Source organism: Myxine glutinosa, chromosome 1 (assembly GCF_964187855.1).
Source record: "Myxine glutinosa chromosome 1, kmMyxGlut1.1, whole genome shotgun sequence".
Lineage (NCBI taxonomy): Eukaryota > Metazoa > Chordata > Myxini > Myxiniformes > Myxinidae > Myxine > Myxine glutinosa.
Genome location: NC_136261.1, coordinates 197,008,956 through 197,031,284, shown reverse-complemented (window position 1 = coordinate 197,031,284; position 22,329 = coordinate 197,008,956). Strand labels below are relative to the sequence as shown.

The window sequence follows — 22,329 nt, the reverse complement described above, 5'->3', positions numbered from 1 at the left end:
GCTGCTCGCCGCTTACCGGCCACTCCCCTGCATCTCCTCCCTTGGGCCTACCAGACTTGTTCCAGGCCTAGCACGTGGCATTCTAGGCCTACACTTATTGGCCTGCTCAACGCATACTAACACAGGAAAGGAGACTATGCTTAACATTTACTAAGAAATAACTGAACTAAGCGAGGCTACATGTTGGGTGCAACTACCTACGAGAGGGGTTATACTGGCAGTGTCCATATGTTTTATACCTCTCCCACCCCCCCTTCCCATGCCTACCCCCCAAAGCCCCCTCCCTCCCACAGATCTCTCGATGTCTCCATGTCTCTCGGTCCCTGCTCTCAAATGTTGTGTTTGTGTCCTTCCCCCTCTCTCCCCATCTTGTCTACCGCTCCCGATGTTATATCTTTTATGTGTCGGTTTGTCTTTGTGTGATTTATGTTCGCTCTTTCACGAGCCTCGATCTTGTATACAAAAAAAAAAAAAAAAAAATCCTTTATTCTGAAAACCGCAACAATATATTGTGGTGCTGGGCACACACGTTAAACAAAGGTAGGCCACAACGCTTTGGGTTAAGTCGAGCTCTTTATTGGTTGCTCACTCGTCAGCACTGCCGTGCTTGGGGCTGCGAGCCCGCGTGTATATCTGGAGGCCACGCCTCACCTGGGGCGTGGCCGACACCCACTGGTGCGCGGAATTATGTCACTGCGCCAGCGAGCCATCGTGTCCGCCACACGCGCCCCCCCAGAATTCCCGCGCACCTGAAGGGTCAGTTTGCGGGGCAACCGGATGACCCGGCCGAAGCGCCCTCTGGCGGCTGGCGGCGTCTGGGGATGCCGGGATGCCATCTGGGGTGCCTCTGGCGGCATCTGGGATGGGTGCAGCGCAGGGGGGTGGTGTGACGGCGGGGTTGGGCGGTGCTGGGGGTCCGCCCACCGGGGGGCGGCCCCGACGCGGGGGCAGAGCCGCTGGCGGGGGGTGGTCCAAGTCGAGGTGGGCCGGCTTGAGGCGGTCCACGGAGACGCGGTCAGGAGTACTGCCGATGTCCAGGGTGAAATGCTTCGCCCCGGTCTCCAGCACGCGGAAGGGCCCGTCGTACGGGGGCCACAGCGGTGTCCGGTGGGCGTCGTGGCGGACGAACACGTACTCCGCCGTGCGAAGCTCCGGGGCGACGTGCGTTGGCGGGCAACCGTGGTGCGCCGTCGGCACCGGGGCGAACCTCCGGGCAGTCTCCTGCAGGGTGGAGCGCTGCTGCGCCGCAGACCATGGTGCCGTGGAGTCGGGGAGGAACTCGCCCGGCACCCGCAGCGGTTGTCCGACGACCATCTCCGCCGCGGATGCACGCAGGTCGTCCTTGGGTGCCGTCCTGAGGCCCAGCAGAACCCATGGGAGCCTGTTGACCCAGCCGCCGTCGCGGAGGCTGGCGCGGAGTGCGGCCTTCATGGCGTGATGGAAGCGCTCGCACAGGCCGTTGGCCTGGGGGTGGTAGGCTGTGGTGCGGTGCATCTGGACGCCGAGCACCCGCGCTACCGCCCCCCAGAGCTCCGAGGTGAACTGGGGGCCGCGGTCGGACGAGATGTCCGAGGGGGCGCCAAACCGGGCAACACAAGTGGCGATGAACGCCTGCGCGACGTCCGCCGCCGTCGTTGCTGCCAAAGGCATGGCCTCCGTCCACCGGGTGGTGCGGTCCACCATGGTGAGGACGTGGGTGAAATGCCGCGAGGGGGGCAGAGGTCCCACCAAGTCCACGTGAACGTGGTCGAACCGACGTTCGGGCACCGTAAACGGGGCCAGCGGGGCCTGGGTGTGGCGGTGAACCTTCGCGTGCTGGCACGCGAGGCACGTCCTGGCCCAATCGTGGACGGCCTTCCGGAGGCCATGCCAGACGAACTTGTCAGCGACCAGCTTCTGGGAGGCCTTCGTGCCCGGGTGGGACAGGCCGTGGATGGCGTCAAAAACCCGGCGCAGCCAGCGGGCACGATGGGGTGAGGCCGGCCGAGGGAGACATCGCACAAGAGGGCCGCGCCCGCGCCGTCGAACGGTACCTCGGTGACGCGGAGTCCCGTGACAGCGGTCCGAAAAGCCTGGACGGCGGGGTCGGCGGACTGGTCCGCCGCCATCCGGGCATAGTCGATCCCGAGGTGGACCGCGTGGGCGACGGACCGGGAAAGGCAATCCGCCACTGGGTTGTCCTTCCCGCGACGTGCCGGATGTCCGTCGTGTACTCGGACACGGCCGAGAGGTGTCGCTGCTGCCGGGCCGACCACGGCTCGGTGACCTTGGCCATCGCGAAGACCAGGGGCTTGTGGTCGATGAAGGCCGCGAACGGGCGGCCCTCGAGCAGATGGCGGAAGTGCCGGACCGCCAGGTGGAGCCCGAGCAGCTCGCGGTCGAAGGTACTGTACCGCCGTTCGTGCGGGCGGAGCTGCCGGCTAAAAAACGCCAGCGGCTACCAAGCTCCATTCACCCATTGCTCGTGCACCGCACCCACCGCGTAGTCTGACGCGTCGGTGGTGAGGGCGATCGGTGCATCGGGCACGCGAGCATGGTGGCGTTAGCCAAGGCGAGCTTCGCGCCCGCGAACGCCGCGTCCATCGGCTCGGTCCAGGCAACGTCGCCTTTGCCCGGCTTCCCCCGGAGGGCCTCGTGCAGGGGGCGCAGGAGCTGGGCGATGCGGGGCAGGAAACGGTGATAAAAGTTCACCATGCCCAGGAACTCCTGGAGCCCCTTGATCGTGCGGGGGCGCAGAAAACCCCTGACCGCCTCCACCTTGGCCGGTAAGGGGATGGCCCCGTGCCTGGTGACGCGGTGCCCCAAAAAGTCGATTTCTGTGACGCCAGACCGGCACTTGGCGGGGTTGATGATCAGGCCATGCCGGCCCAGGCGTTCGAAGAGCGTGCGGACATGGCGGAGCTGCTCCTCACGGGACGCGCTTGCGACGAGGATGTCGTCCATGTAGACGTACACGAAGTCCAAGTCGCGCAAGACGCTGTCCATAAGCCGCTGGAACGCCTGGGCCGCATTCTTCAACCCGAAGGGCATCCGCAGAAACTCGAAGAGGCCGAATGGTGTGATGACGGCCGTCTTCGGTATGTCCTCCGGCCTGACGGGGGCCTGGTGGTATCCGCGGATGAGGTCCACCTTGGAGAAGAGGGACATTTTCGCCAACCGGGTGGAAAAGTCCTGGATGTGAGGGACCGGGTAGCGGTCGGGGGTGGTAGCATTGTTGAGGCGGCGGTAGTCTCCGCACGGCCGCCACCCGCCGCCAGGCTTGGGCACAATGTGCAGCGGCGATGCAGCGGTAATGGTCGAACCGGCCAGCGCGAGCCGTACCTGTACAGCTAGCTGGCGGAGGAAGAGAGCACGGAAAAGGAAATCCGCGTGGCCGTCGCTGAGCAGGGACAGCATGTAATCCATGTGGGCGGACGGTCGTGTGTCGCCGAGGACAGGAAGGTCCAAAGGACGGTCAGCGCGGTCGGCCTCTGTGAGGCCAAACGTGTCGAGGAGAAGTCGCTTGAGCGCCGCGTACTTGCTCTCGTCCGGCGGGTGCCGGAGGAAGGACACGACTCGGGCGGCCGTGCCGGATCCAAGGGCAGCGGCCATGTAAAAGTACCTCGTGTCGTCCGCCGTGACGCCCCGGAGCTGGAATTGGGCCTCGGCCTGTAGAAACCAGGTGTCGGCCTGCGCTTCCCAGAACTCCGGGAGCTTGATCGCGACAGCGTTGATGGCCATTGCGCGTTCGGGGAACAGCAATGGCTGAACCAGTCGGAGGTCACCAGTGTGGTGCTGGGCACACACGTTAAACAAAGGTAGGCCACAACGCTTTGGGTTAAGTTGAGCTCTTTTTTTGGTTGCTCACTTGTCAGCACTGCCGTGCTCGGGGCTGCGAGCCCGCGTGTATATCTGGAGGCCACGCCTCACCTGGGGCATGGCCGACACCCACTGGTGCGCGGAATTATGTCACTGCGCCAGCGAGCCATCGTGTCCGCCACAATATATTACATACATACATACATATATATGTTATACACACACATATATATATATATATTTATATATATATATATATATATAAATATATATATATATTGTTATGGATTCGTCACTTCCGTTGTTGTGGTTTTCATCCACTGTAAACATTTTTGATTCCATGTACTATTATTATTTTCAAAAGGTTTATTGTTTATGAACTGTTTTCAAAAGGTAAAAAGTTAGAGTTAAAAGAAACAGGAAACCGGATCGGGAACCGGATGACGAAGAGGAAGAAGAGAAAAAGAAGGCGGAGCGAGTGGATTCGGACAAGAAGCATAGTTGCTTTGCGGTCTGGAGCAAACGGTGGCGAGCAAGAGTCACGAGTGAACTTTGGGTTTCCCAGGAAAGGGATTCCTGTGACAGAGTTGTTATCGCTGTGACAGATCAACCTGCGTGTCAGGTTTTGCGGTCGATTCCGAAGACATTCGCTGGACTGCCGTTATGTCTCAAGTATGGCCGTCGGCCATTTTGACTCGCGCGCTTTGCACGTCGAGCAAGGTTTCTTTGCTTCGCTTCAGCCTTTGCGCGTCGCGCAAGGTTTTTCTTTGCTTGACTTCAGCCGTTTTCACCGCATTCAGACGTATCTGGTGTGTGTGTGTGCAACGCGGATTTTGAAGGTAAATCTGAGGTTTGCCGACTGTGAGCCTTGGAACGTCTATACCCGAGGGTGTGATTTCCCAATCGCCTGGAGGGTGCCTTTGCACAGCTTTGGCAGCCCGACTGTAACTGCCAACCCAACGGGATTCTGGTCTCGATTGGAGATTGATCTGACGATCACTGGAGCGAACCACTTTGGCCTGAAGCCGGGAATTAGAGACATTGGGAATCTTCTTCTTTCCGCTCACTTGGAGCACAGTGAGTTACATATTACGAAACTGATGGTACCATCATAGGATATATTGATTGTACTTTTGATTACTATTATTGTTGTACTGTTATTCTTATGTGATCTTAATACAATATTTGCTTGTGAGTGGCAATTGGTGTGGCTTCCCCATTGATCTTTGACATACAGAATAACACATTTTTCTGCCGTGACTCCTCTCAGGGCTCGGAGGTACACCGTGACCAGGGAGTCGGGGAAGTGCACGTAACAATATATATATATATATATATATATATATATATATATATAATTATATATATATATATATATATATCTATATATCTCTATATCTTCTATCTATATATACAAAAGAAAGTTGTTGTTTGTTTGTTTCTTTGTCTGCGCAAGCTAATCTCCTGAACCGTGAAAGATAGGAGGAAACCTCTAATACAAAAAATGTCGGAACGGGCCCCGGGAAGGTTTTAGGCTTGGTGGCGAGCCGGTTGAGGCCGGTTGAGGCCCACCTCGGCCGGGCTGGGCCCATTTCGCAATTAAAAGCTGAGCTGAATTATAGTAGTCATTATTCTACGGCTGCGAGTAAAAGTTGAATTATAGTAGTAAATTCATTCAAAAAGAACCAAAAATGTCAGGACGGGCTCCGGGAACGTTATGGGCTAGGTGGCAAGGCCGGCCGAGGCCGCATCGGCCGGGCTGGGCCCATTTCGCAATTAAAAGCTGAACTGAATTATAGTAGTCGATCTTCTACGGCCGCGAGTAAAAGCTGAATTAATGTAGTAAATTCATTCAAAACGAACCTGGGCAACGCCAGGTGCTTTCAGCTCGTATATACAGTCACGTGAAAAAGTAAGTACACCCCGTGTAAAGTTTTGACTTTTTCGACATATTTCAACATACAGCTATTTGATCTGCCTATTTATTATTTATTTTTTTATTATTATTTTTGGTATACAAGATCGAGGCTCGTGAAAGAGCTAACATTAATCACACAAAAAGTCAACCGACACATAAAACACAAAATAAGGGGAGCGGAACAAGATGGGGAGAGAGGGGGAAGGACACAAACACAACATTTGAGAGCAAGGACATCTAGAGAAATGTGGGAGGGGGAGGGCTTGGGGGGAGGTGGGAGAGGTATAAAACACATGAAAACTGCAAGGACTTCCAGGAAAGAAGTTGGAATTTCAAAAAAAAGTGTATCTGGGGTGAATTAGCAGGGGTAGAAAAGATCGAGGTTTTGGATGGGGGAAGATAAGACGTGGTGGTGAACAGCTGTTTTAAAGACCTGGAGGGAGTAGTGGGATTGAAGGGAGTAGCGGAGTTTGTTCCAGAGGCGGGAGAAAAGGGGAATGAAAGAGTGAAGGTGAGCAGATAGCCTAGATTTTGGCAGTTTAACCATAAGAGGGTTGCAGGCAGATCTTGTGCGACCTGATGGAATATTGGGCGGACAGAGCACAGAGAGAGCTGGGGGAGCAAGGCCGGAGAGGAGTCGGTAAAAGACAGAAAGACCACCAACCTGCCTGCGGTGAGTGAGTGAAAGGCTCTCGGAGTTAGCTTCATCGCAGGAGATTCCAATGATTCTGAAAGCTTTGGTTTCAACAGCGTGAAGCCGAGCTCGGTGTGAGGCAGGAGCACAGGCCCAGAGGGGGGAACAGTATTCCATTGAGTTGCGGATGAAAGCTTTCTATGTGGTGAGGAGCTCAGGTGTGCCAAGGAAGGACTTTGCACGACGGAGGATGCCCAGTCGGCGACTGGCTTTGGAGGCCAGCTTGGAAATGTGGTTTTCCCAAGAAAGATCATGGCAGATAGTGAGACCCAAAAGCTTGAGCGACAGAACTTCTTGGAGAGGATTGTTGAGAAAGTAGATGGGATGGTTTTCCAGTCGGTCTTTTAAGAGAGGCATAGTAAGAGTGTGAGATTTGTCAGGATTGAAAGACATGTTCCACTTGTTTGACCAGTCTGTGATTTTGTCCAGGTCTGCAGAGAGTGAGGAGGCTGCAGACTGCCGATCTGAGGGATGAGGAATGGAGCGGCTGATAGTGGAGTCATCAGCAAAGAGATAGAGAGGATTTTCCAGAGAGTCGGATAGATCATTGATGAAGACGAGAAATAGCACAGGGCCCAGAACACGACCTTGGGGAACTCCAGCCAGAACAGGAAGGGGAGATTAGAGAAATCCATTCAGGGACACAAGTTGCCTTCGACCAGAGAGGACGTCCGCAAGCCATGAGTGGAGATTTCCATGGATACCAAAGGAGGAGAGTTTGGTGAGCAGAATTTGGTGCCAGACCGTATCGAAGGCACGTTATATGTCAAGTGAGACAGCTCTGATTTCCTGTTTGGCATTGAGGACCTCCATCCATTGTTGAGACAGCAGAAGCAACATGTCCAGAGTAGAATGACCTGGTCTGAATACAAAATTGATGATCAGAGATCAAGCGATTGGAGAAGAGGAAGGATTTGATATCCGAAGCAATGATGGATTCCATGACTTTGCTGATTAATTGGAAGCAGGCTGATTGGTCTGCAGTTTCAAGGATCTGTTTTTGCACGTTTTTGTGTAAAGTGGTAATGTTGGCTGATTTCCAAGCAGATGGCAGTTGACCTTGATCAAAAGAGAGGGTGAAGAGAACAGAGAGAGGGAGTGAAAGAGCAGAAGAACAGGATTTTACGATCCGTGGGCTGATGCCGTCAGGTCCAGTTGCAGAATCAGAGTCGAGGGTTGACAGAAACTTTTCCACCTTGTCAGGAGGAAAGGACACGGAGTCCAGGAGCAGTTGGGTACGACTGGGTATGGTGGGTACAGAGAGAGATGGGTTTGGGACACAAGATTTTGTGGCACACACAGAGTTGAGGCATTCAGCTTTTTCATCTTGAGCAAAAGAGAGGGTGAAAAGAACAGAGAGAGGGTGAGATAGAGCGACAGAGCAGGATTTTAGGACCCGTGGGCTGATGCCGTTTGGTCCAGTTGCAGAATCAGAGTCGAGGTTTGACAAAAACTTCTCCACCTTGTCAGGAGAGAAGGACACAGAGTCCAGGAGCAGTTGGGTTAGACTGGGAAAGGTGGGAACAGAGAGAGATGGGTTTGGGACACAAGATTTTGAGGCATACACAGAGTTGAGGCATTCGGCTTTGTCATGTGCGGTGTCAACTGTGTAGCCATTTTAGGTGAGGGAGGGGATGGAGGGGGAACAAACACCAGAAACGGATTTGACCAGACGCCACCAGGATTTGGAGGAAGGAGACAGGTTTGAGAGTTCAATCTTGAGTGTGGAGAGATAGTGCTTCCTGGCACTCCTTAGGGTAGACACACATTTGTTCTGAGCTTGGTGGAAGGAACTGAGATTGCCTTCAGTTGGATTTGCCTTCCAAAAGGCAAAGGCAAGTTGTTTCAGGGCAACTGCCTCACCACAAGATTCAGTGTACCACACATTCATTGTGGATGGGAGGAAGGGTAAGACAACTGAAGACGAGATGGGATAAATCTGTGCATGAGAGAGAGCATTTTGCTTTGGAAGAATTCACAGGAAGAATTGATGTCAGAGGCAGTCCAGATGGGAGACCAGTCCAGATGATTGATGGCTGCTTGCAGACCGTGCCAGTCAGCCTGAGTGAAATGCCAGACTCGTCGGCGCTGAGGAGGCTCTTTGAGAATGGCCAGAGAGATGTCCACTTTAACAAGCACATGATCAGAAGAACCGATTGGAGCAGAAGAAGAGCAGCAGACATTTGCAGGGAAGTTTGTCATAACCAGGTCGAGAAGAGAAGATACTTCATTGACTGCGATCCGGGTTGGGAAATTGACAGATTGTGTCAGTCCCAATGAGTCACAGAAGTCCTTTGCTGAGGTGCCATGGCTGGTGAGAGAGGAACCCACATCCAGCCAGCTGGCATGATGACAGTTGAAGTCGCCACATATGAGGAAGAGAGAGTTTGGATGAGTTTGTAGAAGTTGGTCCATGTTGTCCGACAGCGAAATGTAAATGGAGTCATCACTGTTTGGAGGACGGTACAGAACACATATGAACAAAAGGTGGGAGCGGAGAGGAAGCCGTAGCCAGAGGTACTCCTGGGGGTGGGGTGGAGAGAGGGCAGTGCAAGGAGAGTGAGGAAGAGAGTTTTTGATAAAAATAGCCGCCCCACCACCAGGACGAGGCTCAGGTCTATCATACCGGAGGAGGGAGTAACCAGGAAGAGATATTAAGGAATCAGAGACATCTTGAAGGAGGAAAGTTTCTGTTAAGCAGATCAAGTCTGGATTGTCAGAAGCAACCTGAATGGAGAGATCAATCAGGTTTGAGCGAAGGCCCCGGATGTTTGAGGTCCATACCGTTAATGAGGAGATAGGTGGAGCATCGGGTGCAGGACAGGGGAGGGGAGGGGTAGGGTCAGATGAAGGATGAGAGGGGGAGGTTGGGAGAGCAGTTGAAAGTGTGTCAGAGATCAGAGAAAGTACAGAAGAGTTACAAGTAAGGGAAGGATGAGGAGGACGAAAGGTTTGATGGTGATGGGATGAGGCACAGTGAGGAGTTGTTTGAGGGGGGGGGGGGGCAGAGGAAAGTAGAAGGTTGGGGGAGGTGGAGGTTTGAGATAGAAGGGAGATGAAGTGGGGAGGAGGCAGCTTTGAGATTTGGAGGGGAGGGGTGATGGGGAACTTTTGGGGGGGAGGGGTGATGGGGAAGTTTTGGAGGGAAGGGATGATGGGGAAGATTTGGAGTGGAGGGGCAAGGGGGGAGATTTGAAAGGGATGGGTGATGGGGAAGATTTGGAGGGGAGGGGCAAGGGGGAATATTTGAAAGAGATGGGTGATGGGGAAGATTTGGAGGGGAGGGGCAAGGGGGTAGATTTGGAGGGAAGGGGTGATGGGGAAGTTTTGGAGGGGAGGGGTGATGGGGAAGTTTTGGAGGGAAGGGGTGATGGGGAAGATTTGGAGGGATGGGGTGAGATTGGATTTTGAAAAGTGTACGATTAATGGGAAACGAACATTTATTGCAAAATTAGTTTCTTGAGACCTTCGAGTCAAAAATACGTTTGAGGACGCTGGAGGGGAGGGGGGGGGGGGGGTGGGGAGCAGGAGAGTTTATGGAATGTATGAAAGAGGCACTGTAAGAGATGGAATTTTTTTTTGGAATGAATAGATTTAGTGAGCAAGTCGAAAGCATCCTTTTATAGAAGAAGAAGAAAAAGGTGTTATAATATACGACAGAATACAGTTCTTCAGGGGAAAATTTAAGCATTTTTAACAACGTGATCACGTGATCACGAACAACGTCGTCGAAGAATGAACGAACAAATAAGAACAAGGAATAAACGAATTAGAGCAGAGAAGGAAATATATATATATATGTTTTTTCTGAGTTGAGATTTTAAACAAGGAAGTATGGGGTGAAAGACTGGGACAAAAAACAGGGAATGAAAGTAATTGCAGTGCAATCGACGAACCGCTGAGAAAAAACAAGGCCCCAAGGTTGGATACGGAAACCTACTAGGCCTCAGAATACGCGACACGAATTAACCGACGATTTTGTATGCAGGTACGAAAAATCAACACCGAGAATCTTACCAAAGACACACCACAAGTACACACACCGAAAGACAGATACAGCCACGACAAAAACACAACTGTGAAAAAATTACTTAACTTCGAAAGCATGAGTAGTGTAGCAGCATAGCAAACCTGTTGTGCATTTTGTGATACAAGCACCAAATTTGGCACAAATGTACATTAATATGTTGTGAACATTTTCAGATATTGGGCCACTTGAAATTCCGTAATTTTTTTTTTCAAATTTTTTCAAATTTCGTAATTTCAAATTTTTCGGGTGACACCGTCACAATTTCGGTCTTCGAGGCCGGCCGATATAGTGGGGCGGCTTAGCCCAAATATTCAAAAGAATTGTGCATTTTGTGATACAAGCACCAAATTTGGCACAAATGTACATTAATATGTTGCGAACATTGTGTGGTCAGCAATGAAGACGAGAGTCTGAATTACATGTATGCAAAAGACCTTGTGAACCAGTGAAGCAAATACATGGGTAAGCATGAATTAAATCTAGGGCATGATATAATTTCCATGATGTTTACCTCTACACTCAATGGTGGAAGGAGGTAATGTTTTGATCCCAGCTTGTCTGTATGTCTGTTTGTCTGTTAGTCCACAAAATTCCAGACAAAGCTTGTAGTAGTGGTAGTTGTAGTGGTAGTGGTGATAACAGAAATTGTTATATAGAACTGAACTTATATTATTATTATATGCAGAAAATAACTTCATTTCTATATGCCCTGCAGTGGACAGGTTAATTGGTTTATGCACTGAAGGGGTCACCCTGGTGTGCACTGCTGTGTTCTGCCTCACTGAGTTGTTCGGGTATGATGTACTCAGCACAAGCTTCCGGTCGGCCCGGAGGTGGGGGTGCGGGGCCTGTCACGGAACGTCAAAACAAACGGCCTGCCGGGGCCACCCAAAAGTCGGGCGTGAGGGGCGCGTCCACTAATGGAACGCCTCTCGCTTCCCAGATCGAGGGCCACGTGGTCAGGAGAACCTCGTCCCTTCCGGTCACACTTTGCCTATCGGCCGGCTTCGAAGACCGAAATTGTGACGGTGTCACCCGAAAAATTTGAAATTACGAAATTTGAAAAAATTTGAAAAAAAAAATTACGGAATTTCAAGTGGCCCAATATCTGAAAATGTTCGCAACATATTAATGTACATTTGTGCCAAATTTGGTGCTTGTTTCACAAAATGCACAATTCTTTTGAATATTTGGGTTAAGCCGCCCCACTAGAGCGCATGGACAGCCTCGAAAGAAACGTGACCTCCAATCTTGCGCATGCGCAAGAGGATTTTGAGGATTTTAAAGGATTTTGAAAGGATTTAAAAGTTAAAAGGATTTTGAGCCGATAGGTGTTACGGCCTTGGCAAGATCGATGGAGACAGCGATCTGTTAGTGTATTCACCGCCCAAATAGGTATGTGGAATTCTCTCATGTAGAGATTAAATGTCTTTGAACTTTTCCCGAGGTCATTGTTTACTTTTAATGATGTTTATATACGAATGATGGTTAATGATGTTCATATTGGTTTTGGGTCGTCCTTTCCGCATATCTCGTGGGATTGTAAGTTGGATAGACGGCCGTGATGGCGGCGAGGGGGATAGAATTCTCTCAAGCAGGGATTCAACGCCCACAACGGTACCCGCCGCCCTGTGGGCGGGGCTTCAATTGGGAGGCCAAAATGAAAAGGTAAAATATCAGAAATTGAAGGCTTTTTTTATTTTAAATGATTCATGTAAACATCCGTTAAATCATATCGCACGCAAATCATCAAAATCTAAACAGTATCTTACTATAATTCACCAAATGTCCCACAGTGATCGATACACTATGATCGTGATGATCGTGATCGTGAATCGTGATCAATAATCGTGTTCACCATCGCTATGTCGTATGTACTCCCGATACGTGTTTCCTTCAGTTGAAATGGGTTAGAATTCTCCCAAGCAGGGATTCAACCCGTGTCCTTATAAAAGGTCTTTGCCCGAGGTCACCGAGTCCGATTTAGTCCGTGCAACGATCGGTGCAGCCGTTTGTGCAGCACCCGGGAAAACAACATCGTCACAATGAAAACAATGAACGTTATGTGAACGAGAATGTTATGCGTGAGTCCAAACCTGAGAATGCTGGAGACCAAAGCTGAAATTTGGAAAACTAAATAGCCTATTTTACTCCTGGAGATCCCAAGATTATCCACCCAAAATATCATTGCGATCGGTTCAGCAGTTTTTACGGTACCTCCGAACAGACAGACACAGACAGACAGATGGACGGACAAACAACAGGCATTTGGCATTTGGTGAATTATAGTGAGATTCTGATGTTTACTTTGTTTTAATTGTTCTGATAGATTTGTTTTATCGTCTCTGATAGATATTGTATATTTTCTGATGGATGATTAATTTTTTCCGATAAATGATTTATTGTCAAATTAATACATGAATGTTTAATCCACTCCGAGGGCCTTTCACTTAATCACCGCAGGCAGGTTGGTGGTCTTTCCATCTTCTACCGACTCCTCTCCGGCCTTGCTCCCCCAGCTCTCTCTGGGCTCTGTCCCCCAAATATTCCTGCAGGTCGCACAAGATCTGCCTGCAACCCTCTTATGGTTAAACTGCCAAAATCAAGACTCTCTTCTCACCTTCACTCCTTCATTCCTCTTTTCTCCCGCCTCTGGAACAAACTCCCTCACTCTCTTCAGTCCCACTCCTCCCTCCAGGTCTTTAAAACGGCTGTTCACCACCATCTCTTCTCTTCCCCAATCCAAAACCTTGATCTTTTCTACCCCCGCTAATTTCACCCCAAATCCACTTTTTTGAGGTGACTTTTGACGTCTTTCCTGGAAGTCCTTGGTGTCCTTGCGTTTTATACCTATCCTGCCTCCCCCCAGGCCCTCTCCCTCCAAAAACATCTCCCGATGTCCCTGCTCTCAAATGTTGTGTTTGTGTGCTTCCTCCCCTTCTCTCCCCATCTTGTCGACCGCTCCCCTTTTTATATAATTTGTTTGCTTGTTTGTTTGATAAATGTTAGCTCTTTCACGAGCCTCGACTCTGTATACAAAAAAAAAACAAAAAAAAACAAAAAACTTGTTTTTAATCTTAATTTGACTATATGAATGAACATTGAACAATGAACAATTGAACATACTTGTACATTGTACAATGGTACATTGTACATAATTATTTATTAGTTTACAAACAAACAACAACAATAACAATAATAAATAATTTGAGTAATTGAAAATAGCTAATTATCTATGAATTGATGTATGATGCTAAAAATTCTGTATCTTATTATTCATTAAAATTTGTCAACATTTTGAGCAACCTCTAAATATTGTCCAATCAAGCTCAAATTTTCACCACAAACTACGTTCATCAATAGGAATAGGGGCAGGCCTGTGGAGAAATGAAAATCCAATCTTAAAATTTTTGGACCACCTTAACATACATAGCTATGTAGCGGCTACCGCTGGGTTTACACAATCGCCTTGCACCTACCAAGGACGCGGAGCGATCACCATGCCGGGCTCGTCCAGGACGCCCGGGCAGGCCCGCGCTCAACTTGCCAGGCCTCGGCCGGGACGCCCGGGCATGCCCGGGCACGCCCGGCCACGCCCGCTCTCGACTTGCCAGGCCGCGTCCGGGACGCCCGGGCATGCCCGGGCATGCCCGCCCTCGACTTGCCAGGCCGCGGCCAGGACGCCCGGCCACGCCCCCTCTCGCCTTTCCCGGGCAAACGCTCCGGGATAATGTGTGTATATATATTGCTGCCTGATAAACGGGCTTTTCAGAGTACCCGAGTTGTTTTGTGACAATAAAGAAACTCGGACGAATTCCAGCTTTTTGTCGCGTCCATTCTTCCGATTACGTGGGAGCACAGCTCCTTCATTGGTGACCTACCGACATGGACACGGCAGTTGCCCTTAAACTGCCTACCTTCTGGGAGGCTCACGCGGCGGTTTGGTTCGCCCAGGCGGACTCCCTGTTCGCCCTGCGAGGCATCACGGCCGACGACACCCGCTTCCACCATGTGGTAGCAGCGCTCGGTTCAGCCACCGCGGCCCGCGCCCTGAGCCTCCTCGAGAGCCCGCCAGCCGCTGACAAATACGGCGCGATTAAAAAGCTCCTCCTCGATGCTTTCGCCCTCTCATCGGCGGAACGCACACGGCGCCTGCTCGACCTGCCCGAGCTCGGCGACACGCGCCCGTCCGAGTGAATGGACGACATGCTTTCGCTGCTCGGCGAGCACTCTCCAGCATTCCTGTTCTGGGAGCTGTTCCTCCGTCAGCTGCCTAGCCCGGTACGCCTCGCCCTGGCGAGCACGACGATCACGGATCCCCGCGCCCTCGCCAGGGAAGCCGACAAGATCTCCGCGGCAGGCCAACGCATTGCAGCAGCGACCTGGGGCCCACCCCCGTCCGATGCAACGCCCATGGCGCCCGAGCACCCGGCACGGTCGACGACCGAACTGCCGACGCAATTGGCGGCCGCAACGCCGAGCCGACCACCTCCAGCACCACGACCGGGGCCTCCACCTGACCAAGCGTGGTGTTACTATCATGCCAGGTTCGGACAGAAGGCCCAGACATGCCGACCCCCGTGCACCTTCGGCAGGCCGGGAAACGGCCGGGCCAGCGTTCATTACCAGCCATGAGTGCCGGCCACACGGGCAACTTACTTTTCATCACGGACAAAGCGTCCGGATGGCGCTTCCTGTGCGACACCGGCGCCCAACTGAGCATCATACCCGCCTCTGATCAGGACAGGCAGTCCGCGGTTTGCGGCCCCTCCTTGGTTGCGGCCAACGGATCGGCCATCCGCACCTTCGGCCCGCGCAAAGTCACCCTCTGCTTCGGCAGCCAACGCTTTACTTGGACGTTTGTAACTGCAAACGTGCCCATGGCTCTGCTAGGCGCCGACTTCCTCTGCGCACACGGACTGCTGGTGGACGTCCAACGGCGTCGCCTCATCAACGCCGAGACCTTCAGCTCCCTGGTATGCACATTGAGCAGCTCCGCTCCGACCGAGCTGGCATGCGCCCTCCCGGCGGCGAACGAGTTTGCTCGCCTGCTCACAGAGTTCCCGGCCCTCACGCGGCCGATGTTTTCGGCCGTCGCGGTACGACATGGGATCGAGCACCACATACCAACCACGGGCCCGCCGGTCTACCCCAGAGCCCACCGCCTCGACCCAGCCAAGCTCGCCGTGGCCAAAGCCGAGTTCGACGCTTTGGAACACCTCGGCATCGTGCGGCGCTCCGATAGCGCGTGGGCTTCGCCACTACACATCGTCCCAAAGCCAGGGGGCGGCTGGCGCCCATGTGGCGACTACCGCCACCTTAACGACGCTACCACCTCCGACAGGTATCCGATCCCGCACATCCAAGACTTCTCTGCCCGTCTGGCAGGACGGGTCATTTTTTCAAAAATCGATCTCATACGGGGATATCACCAGGTACCTGTCAGGGCGGCCGACGTCCCTAAAACGGCCGTCATCACGCCGTTCGGCTTAATCGAATTCCTACGGATGCCGTTTGGCCTCAAGAACGTGGCTCAGGCGTTCCAGCGCTTGATGGACGGCGTGCTGCGTGACCTGCCGTTCCTCTTCGTTTACCTGGATGACATCCTCGTCGCCAGCACGTCCCAGGCCGAGCACCTCCTCCACCTCCGAACACTGTTCGGGCGCCTCAGCGAGCACGGCCTCATCGTCAACCCGGCCAAATGCCACTTCGGCACGACGGCCGTTGATTTTTTGGGCCACCACATCACCAAGAACGGGGCCGTACCGCTGCCAACCAAGGTTGAGGCCATCACCACGTTTCCGCGTCCCCGCTCCATAAAGGCCCTGCAGGAATTCCTGGGAATGGTGAATTTCTATCACCGCTTCGTGCCCTGCGCTGCTCAACTCATGCGGCCACTCTACGAAGCCCTCCGGGGCAAGCCGGCCAAGCACGACATTGTCTGGTCCGCAGCAATGGACGCGGCCTTCCAAAGCTCAAAGCGGGCCCTCGCCGACGCAACACTGCTCGCTCACCCGGTGCTCAACGCTCCCATCGCCCTCACCACGGATGCCTCCGACTACGCGGTGGGCGCCGTACATGAGCAATGGGTGAATGGGGTTTGGCAGCCACTCGCTTTTTTCAGCCAGCAGCTCCGGCCGAACGAGCTCAAATACAGCACGTTTGACCGTGAGCTCCTCAGTCTACACCTGGCCGTTCGCCATTTCCACCACCTCCTGGAGGGCCGACCCTTCACGGCGTTCGTCGACCACAAACCGTTGGTTTACGCAATGGCCAAGGTCACGGAGCCGTGGTCGGCCCGCCAACAGCGCCACCTCTCCACCGTGTCGGTGTTTACCACGGACATCCGGCACATCGCCGGCAAAAACAACGCCGTGGCCGACTGTCTTTCTCGGGCCAGCGCGAACGCGGTCCACCTCGGCGTGGACTTCGCGCTTATGGCGGCGGACCAAACCACCGACACCATGGTGCAAGCCCTCCGGGCGGCAGACACGGGCCTCCGCCTGGCCGACATCCCCTTCGCGGACACTGCCCTGCTCTGCGACGTCTCCCAAGGCCAGCCTCGCCCCATCGTGCCCGTCACCTGGCATCGCCGCATCTTCGCCTCCCTCCACGGCCTTTCCCACCCGGGCCGCCCAGAAGCTGGTGTCGGCGCGATTGGTCCGGCACGGCCTTCGATGGGACGTCCGCGATTGGACCAGCACCTGCACAGCCTGCCAACAGGCCAAGGTCCACCGACACACCCAGGCCCCCCTGGCACCTTTCACCGTGCCGAACGACGTTTCGACCACGTCAACGTGGATCTGGTGGGCCCCCTCCCCCCATCACGGGGGTTCACACACCTGCTCACCATGGTGGACAGGACCACCAGGTGGCCGGAGGCCGTTCCCCTCGTCTCCACCACCACCGCCGACATGGCGCAGGCTTTCATCGCCACCTGGGTCGCCCGCTTCGGCGCACCGGCGGACATCTCGTCAGATCGCGGACCGCAGTTCACCTCCGAGCTGTGGGGCGCGGTCACTCGCAACCTGGGGGTCAAGCTCCACTGTACTACGGCCTACCACCCCCAAGCCAACGGGTTGTGCGAGCGATTCCACCGCTCCATGAAGGCCGCGCTCATGGCCGGCCTTCAAGACGGCGGTTGGGCCGACCGGCTGCCGTGGGTCCTTTTGGGCCTCCGCACAGCCCCCACGGAGGACCTCCGGGCATCCACCGCCGAGCTTGTCTATGGCCAGGCGCTACGCGTCCCGGGCGAATTCGTGCCTGACGCTACCAGTCCCTGGTCCGCAGCTCACCAGCGCTCGGACCTCCAGGAGGCCGCCCGACGGTTTGCCCCCGTGCCAACATCCCACCACGGTGACCCCCAGTCCTACGTCCCCCCAGCGCTTCGCACAGCGGAGTATGTTTTTGTGCGTCATGATGCACATCGGGGGCCACTCCGGCCGCCGTACGACGGGCCCTTCCGGGTCCTGCGACGGGACGACAAGTCGTTCGTCATCGACATCGGCGGCAGGTCGGACCGGATTGCGGTGGACCGCCTCAAGCCGGCGCACGTGGACATCGACCAATCGCCGCGGTTGGCCCTTCCACCACGGCGAGGCCGCCCCCCATCCACAGTGCCCCCCACTCGACCGCCCACCACCACACCGGACCCCCCCCCCACGACCCGCCAGGGGTCGCTTCGGCCGGGTCATCAGGACCCCCCTCAAATTGACCCTGCCGGTGCAAGTCGATTCTGGGGGGACGTGTGTAGCGGCTACCGCTGGGTTTACACAATCGCCTTGCACCTACCAAGGACGCGGAGCGATCACCATGCCGGGCTCGTCCAGGACGCCCGGGCAGGCCCGCGCTCAACTTGCCAGGCCTCGGCCGGGACGCCCGGGCATGCCCGGGCACGCCCGGCCACGCCCGCTCTCGACTTGCCAGGCCGCGGCCAGGACGCCCGGCCACGCGCCCTCTCGCCTTTCCCGGGCAAACGCTCCGGGATAATGTGTGTATATATATTGCTGCCCGATAAACGGGCTTTTCAGAGTACCCGAGTTGTTTTGTGACAATAAAGAAACTCGGACGAATTCCAGCTTTTTGTCGCGTCCATTCTTCCGATTACGTGGGAGCACAGCTCCTTCAGCTACATATATAACGTGAGTTTGCTTTTAACTTTCCACTTAGTGTTTCGGTTTTTCCTACTCACAACTACCCTTGACAACTACCCTTAAATAGGTGTTTCAGCGCACTTACCAAGGTGTCCTAGCTTTTACCCGCCCATTGTAGCCTTTTTTTGATTAATCATGATCTTTTTCTGGATGGACACTGCAGTATGTTAATTATTTAAATATATGAGTGAACAATTTCGCCCGTTCCCTGTGGAGCACGTGTTGACGTCTCCACCAAACACTTGGAGTCGGAGTTCCGCGTGATTGTGGTGGATTTTATTCGAGCGGAAGACGCGTGAGGATTGGCAAATAAAGCTGATGAAGGGTTAACAGGAAAGTTAGAAGACAAATGAAATTTTCACAGCACAACTATATATGTGTGTCACCGCCTAAAAGTAAAGGGGAGGGCACGCAATGATCACGTGCTTTTCATTCAAAGTTATATTTCGACTTTTACCCCTTCCCTTTTCAATTAGCATTAAGTATACAGCCGGACTACAAGGTGACTGGACTCGAACAACGAACATGCAGTCCCCCTAAACTAAAATACATCTGTTGCTTAATTTTGTACCGACATTTTATATATTTGTCCAAGTTACTCGGAATTAGCGAGCACGTTACGTGACAGCTGACGTCATGACGTCATTGAACGAGTCAGCGATGTACACACCTGGTGACGTCATCCGCCCAGAGCAGGAACCGAAAAGGTGCTGAGTGAGAGGGAAACTCGTTATTTTCTGCGGTCGGAACGGTGAGTTTAGAGTGTTTAGTGTCCGTGCAGGTGATAAGTTGTTAAATGTGAATATACGCTATAAAGGTTTTTAGAGATCCTCGTTGTTTGAGTGCCAGGTTGCGGTCGTGTGACCTGCCTGGGGTTGTTTGATGACTGTAGTGATACCTGTTAGTATTACAGTGTGATCGGCTGGCGTGATAGGCGAACGAACAAAACGTATTGTTTTCTTTTCGAATTGGACCCGGTTGAAACTCCTATTGACTTTTCAACTTATTATTACTATTACTAGTAACATTAAACCCGCCATTATACGGATAATCACTAATAAAGGTTATTTACCTGTTATTGTAATTACCTACGCCACCAAAGGTGGACGCGGAGTTTGTTTTCACCTCCGTCTGTTTGTTTGTGAGCAGGATATCTCGAAACGTTCTGGACGGATTCGGACGAAACTTGGTGGACACTTTGGGTATGTGACAAGGACGAATTCATTCAATTTTGGTGCAGATCCGGATCTGTATCTGAATACGAGAATTTTTAAATTATTTAAGTGATTCTTCACCATTGAGTGAAAAGGCCAAAAACGTTATGTAGCATAATATTTCAAAAAGTTGTGGACCGATTCGGATGAACCTTTGCGGACAGGTTGGGTGTGTGACGAGGACGAATTGATTCAATTTCGGTGAAGATCCTGATCTAGTCAATCGGTGGGATACTCAATGTAAACTGTTCATCCTGGTGGAGGTATGCACTCGACTGAGTACAGTAGCGTTCTAGTTTTACAAGCTACCACATAATGCACAATGTCAGTGTGTATGTTTGTACAGATGTCTGTCCGCCTTCATAAGGGTAGGTTTTAAAGTCCAATCTTTTAACACGAATGTGTTCACAACGGTCTATTTTGAGGATAAAACAAACTAGAAAACCATTTTCCATAAAAGAGTAATTATGTTTCTTCTTTGGGAATTGTAGACGGTGGCTTGCAAACCGAGCCTCAAGGGCGGTGTACAGAAGCTTTTTTTTTAAAATAACACTAAATACAAGGCACAGGGAGGGGACATTCGCTGCACGTGATGTGCAACGCGTGCAGTGTAAAATGAGTGTTTATTTTTGTCTGTAGGATGTCTAATAAATAAAGAAGTTAATGCACACCTGACACTAGGCCAAAGCTTCAGATTTTGGCACGCTCACGAGGCTGCGCCGTCGAATAAACTGTTTCAGCCCGTCATCTTTGTCAGGCATTTTACTAGTATGATAATAACTGCAAATACCTGCTGAGGAGTAAATTGAGGCTCACGGAAAACCAAACGATTTATATGGGGGATGAAAGTTTGGCGTAATGAGTTGGAACAATACAAACGATGAAAAAGAGAGATGCAAGATTATTAAAGATCGAGGACATGTATGGCATGATTATGCAGGCTGGTGGTAAGTTGCTCTTTTGTGATAGTATAAGTAATTGTGGGGTCATGTATGGTTACAGGAAGTAATCCCACATGTGGTAGGAAAAGCCCTTTTGCATGGATGAAGGGCTCGTGCTCTTCTCAAGTTTTAGTTGATACGATAAATTGTTTGTCAAAGACCTTGGGGGGAATCGTAAACAAAATGACACGAGGGGGTTTCTTCGAAGATAAAGCTCTCGTGTCTTATTTTGTTCCACCAAAATACTTGTATTAAAAAGGGCGCACCAACTTTTATCAATGAAAATCGATTTGGGTGCTCAATACCAGACTCGGGTGGTCTAATGGTTAGAGCGTCCACTCTGGGTTTGGGAGGTCAGTGGTTCAAACCCCGGCCAATTCATACCAAAGACTTTCAAAAGGGTACTTCCTGCTTCCTTGCTTGATGTTCAGCATTTAAAAATGATAGAGCACGGACAATCCCCATCGGTTGACATCCATGGGGAGGAGGAAATTCCTCCTGAAGAAATGCCCCGCTGAGAGCGGAGAGAAAAGCGGCGCCATTGCTGTGACGTCACTGGTACCCAGTGAGTATCCTGGAAAGTGATGCCAATTCCCCCCAGCCGTGGTTGTATTGTGCGTGCGTGCGTGTGCGCACGTCAGTGTCAGCTCCATTCTGAGCCTTAGACCTTGAATATCAAAAAAAATGTTTCCACAAATAATTATAAAGTTTTGGGTTCTTGTTTTGTTCTTTCCCTATTGAGGTTACTTAGTTTGACGAGCCACTCTCAGTCCACTGCAGCACTAGGGCCTCTCTTCACAGGGTCCATTCTCCAATTATATGCTAGTTGAGGCCATTTTAAATTGCCTCACCATCGAATCGATTGTCTTCCTCTAGTGTACTTCTTCCATGGCCTTCTCTAGCCATCTGGAATTTCTTCCACAACAGACCAATTTCTCTTCACAATTTCATTACAACAGACCCACATTCAACTTTTCTGTCCACCCCAACTATGGAACACTGATGTATGTGGGGATGCCATCAAGAGAAAACAATTCTCATTCTCCTGCTGGAAATAAAACTGTACGGGTGGTAACCTGAAGTATCTCCACACAGCTCGGAACCATTTTATCTGTCCTACTAAAATCCAGAGTCCAACATCAGACCTATCTGCAATCCAAATTATCTAGTCTCTCACCATCCTCAAAAGCCTGGTGGTAGCTGGTTAACTCTGTGTCTGGTACACAGTCCTCTTTCATTCCTTCCCTCCTAAAGGAACGAGTCATGCTGGACCCTGCTTGAGAAGAAGAGTTATTGAATTTTGTCTTCACTCAAAAAGGTCACAAATCCATCTCTGCCTGTACCCACCCTTCTCACATATGCAGAATGTTCCCTGCAGCATGTGGACTTCTCTCCTGCCATAGCGGAGAAGTTTCTTATGAAGCTCGACACCTCCTTTGCAACCGGTCCTAATGACATAAGTGTTCAAATTCTCAGGATCTGTGCTTCAATCCTGCCATACCCGCTCTCCTCTATCTTTCACAGTTCCATCATGAATGAGCGACTTCCTTCATTTTGGAAAGATGCAAACATCACTCCCAT

General features: G+C 52.1%; 1 protein-coding gene across 1 annotated transcript in view; it reads left to right on the top strand.

Moving 5' to 3' along the window:
* The first annotated feature begins 19,224 nt into the window (after positions 1 to 19,224).
* The window catches only part of ST14 (ST14 transmembrane serine protease matriptase), a 194,634-nt gene continuing 191,529 nt past the window's right edge, over positions 19,225 to 22,329 (top strand). Inside the window, exon 1 of the mRNA XM_068124816.2 lies at positions 19,225 to 19,344. The gene's annotated coding sequence lies outside the window, so the exon portion shown is untranslated. The remainder of the gene's footprint in view (positions 19,345 to 22,329) is intronic.